The following is a 3,983-nucleotide window of genomic DNA, read 5'->3' on the forward strand; positions in this document are numbered from 1 at the left end:
TTTTATCTAAAATATCAATAATGATGTATTCATGAATCGTTTATTTTTGCACTTTAAAATTCAGATAAATATTTTCTTATTCTTCCTTACTTAAACTGCTTCGGTGGTCCGTACTAGCACATGTAGCATGCATGTCGCACGGGAGAACAAGGGTTCGATCCCCGACTGTTAGCGGAGTTAAACCAAAGATATTGAAATTGATATATTTACTGTTTCTCCGATACGCATCCAGCAAGAAGCATGATAAGGCCAAAAATATGTCGGCCTTGGCTGATTATTGTGTCCAGATTGTAATATATATATATATATATAAGTATCTTTGGATTTTTATCTTGCGAGCTGTCACATTTAAAAAACAACCAGCTTAGCGTGTCGTTTTAGAAAAAAAATGTTTTTATCATATTATATGAAATGAAGTTGTTCTGACTATGCATTTGATATTTGCGGATTGACCTTTAGCAGCCATAAATTGTCATTGATCTTTCTCGCTTCAAATCACAAAAACGGTAGAAACGGAAATTGTGGTAGGATTGCTAATGAAACAACTCTCCGCCAAAGACCAAATAATGTAGAATTTAGCAAGTGTAGGTAACCGTTATGCCTTCAACAATAGGCAAAACCCATACCGCATATGAAGCTATAAAAGGCCCGGAAATGACAAAATATAAAACAATTCAATCTAGAAAACTAACGGCTTGATTTATGTTCAAAACAACAAAACACAAAAATGTGTCCATAGTACACGGATGCCCCACATTAAAATTAGAAAGATCATATCATAGATAACATGTGTACTAAGTTTCAAGTTGATTGGACTTCCACTTCATCAAAAACTACCTTGACCAAAAACTTTAACCTGAAGTGGGACAGACGAGCAAACGGACTGACGAACGAACGAACGAACGGAAGCACAGACCGAAAAACATAATGCCCCTCTACTATCGTAGGTGGGGCATACAAAATTTAATATGATATACAGCAACAAATGACAACCACTGATTTACAGGCTCTTGACTTGAAGCAGGCACATACATAATGTGTCGCGGCTAAACATGTTGGCGGGCGCCCAACCATCCCCCTAGATCTAGGACAGAGGCGCAACAGAACAACACAATAAACAAATATATAACATACATTGTATATAACTTAATCAAAGTTAGAAATTTATCAGACAGTGCAGTAGACTTATCCATCCGCTTATCGCATAAGTAATATTATTATACTTCATGTCAAAATGTCAGATTATGATAGGTTAATACGAGAGAGACATTTTACTCTATCCTATGGTAAATACTCTATTACCCTTCACGGAGACGCTTGATCAAGTGTGTGCTTTATTAAATACGGATGGTTGTTACGTACAATACGTCATAGTTTATTACTTGGAATTTGAAATTCAATAGACAGTAATAACAGAACATTCAGTATATTAATAAATTAAATAACACATATCTGAGAGGGTGATAGAGCAGATTGTTACTCCTCGAAAAGACGTTGTCAACCTTGGCTTTGCCTCAGTTGACAATGTTTTCTCGGGGTAACAATCTGCTCTATCACCCTCTCAGCTATGTGTTGTTTAAATAATATTCTAAATCACCTTACTGTATAACTCGTTAAGTAACTAAGCAGATACATAAGCAGTTTAAATCGATTTTTTTGTTTTATTCAGGGTACTTTTTTACGAAGTTTAAGTTATCCCTCCCTAGAATAATATAAATGTTTTTGTTCCTACGTTGACCATTCTGTTTTCTGAAAAGATATGTTTGGACTTATTCTTTCAATCTTTCTTTGTGTTTCGAATTAAGAAAACTGGGTTAAAGGTTAAAGTGATGAAATGTTTTATGCTATTGCACGAGGAAAAGACTTAAATTGTAGGTACTCTAACAGATGGTTTGATTTTTATTCAAATCCACATCTGGTACACACCGTCCCTATACAAGTAGTTTCACATTACCTCTGACCATCTTTTTTGTTGCTGATAAAATAGTTGTTGATAACTAGAAAGAGTTTTTGTGGAGTATTTTGCAAACCCAGCAAAAAAGTTGTTGCATAAAACCTAAACGGACTTTAAAAGATCTAGAACAATGCCTTTTATAGACATTCATGTATTTACATGAAAGTGTTTCCGTCGAAACATTTGTTTGTTTTCATAACACATAAACTCACTGATTTACCATGCGAGTGAATTAGTACCATACCACCACGGACTTCTACGTTTTACTAGTACTAAAAACACGTGTTTTTAAAGTAAAGGTAATGTGTTTTTTAGAATTTTTTTGGCATTTTAACTAAAATAGATGAATTAAACGCAGCATAAGCTAAACATGTTTCTATATTCTGATTTTCAAATGTTGCTTTATCATGGGAATAGAAATTCTCGAGAAGATGGAATAAAAGCTTGGCATTTAAATTAAAGGACTGTATGCAGTTATGTGGTTATAAAAAGGGGAGACATACCAAGTGACAACTCTATAAAATAAGATGTGAGGCTATTCTTAAATGCCTCTGCATCATCTTTATTTAAGTTTTTTTTTTGTTCCAGCCTTTGATGATACGAGAAAAGAATATGTATTTGTGAGTGTTGGTTGTTGTTAAAATATTTCTGAATTTACCTTGGTTCTATATTATCTGGCATATTTATGGCTATTTCATGATGTTATAATTATAGTGCCTTAAGTTATGAAACACCAGAGCTTTTTGAGTTTTAGTCTGGTTTTTAATGACGGTAATTTTAATTCCTAAAGTATGGTAGTGACTGATGTAATGTCTACTGTATTTAATGTTGAATGAAACTCGCTGATCTTTTTTGCACTATTTCTAATTTTTTTATGAGATTTTCCTGGTATGGATTCCAAGCACTTCTGGCTATACTAAATTTGGTCTTTCAATAACTGTGTATGCCTTATTTCCCTTTCTTTCGGGAGTATATTGATATTTCTTCTCAGGAAGCCTAATGATTTATTTGCTTAAGATATGATGTTATTGATGCGTATGTTCCTTGTCAGGTTGATGGTGAACGGAACTCATGAATATGGGGTTTGTTCTACCGGTATTTTCAATCTGAAAGGTTAAATAGTTCAAAAGTTATGTTGTTTCGGTAAATCTTTTACTAATTATTCCAGGAACTATTTAGTTTAAAATCTAAATACACCAAGAATAATAAAGGTCCAAGTGTAAAACCTTGTGGAACTCCAAAGTAACAGATATATAACCAGATTCAATGGTTCTTTTAAAATTTTTGCATTATCAGAACGAGATAGAATGATCCACTTTGCAGAGTAGTAGTAAATAGCCGTAAGATTTCCATGGTCCAGTACCTTGTACGACTTCATCATTTGAAAAAGGTTTTAGTGGAAATTAAAAATCATGATCATTGTTCTTTTTCGGTTTTACGTAGTTCTGGAATTTCCCAGATTAAACTTGTGTGTGAGGATTCTGGTTTAGCATCTTTTAGCAGTTTTCTATATCATATTCTTTTGTAAGGACTCAATACTGCATCGAATTTTACAGATTTTTGATATCATCTTCATGGCACCCCAAAATTATTTTGCTTTTGATGAAAAAATTATGTTTTCCTAAGATATGTTGAACCATCTTTTATGCATAATTCATTAGTGATCATTCAAATATGGGTGTCATTGACTAAGGATTAAGAACGAGTTTGTATTCATAACATTGTTTTGAACAAACAACCGGTCACAGTCTAAATAATTATTAATTTATCTACCTAATATTTATTATAATATAATTCTGCATATGTTTAAATTTTGCTGTTGTAACTATTGCAATGAATTAATATTTTTTGTGATCAGTTTTCAAGATTCACTACCGGCTAATCAACACAGGATTGAAAACCCACTCCTGGGCTGATATAGATTTTTAATAGGACACTTAAACGTGTATTTAAAAGAGAAAAAAAAATAAGCAACAAGCCTGTGGCTGCAATTTTTAACTGCGAAGATGACCTACATCACATAGTCGGG

Source organism: Mytilus californianus, unplaced genomic scaffold, assembly GCF_021869535.1.
Source record: "Mytilus californianus isolate M0D057914Y unplaced genomic scaffold, xbMytCali1.0.p SCAF_9, whole genome shotgun sequence".
NCBI classification, from domain to species: Eukaryota; Metazoa; Mollusca; class Bivalvia; order Mytilida; family Mytilidae; genus Mytilus; species Mytilus californianus.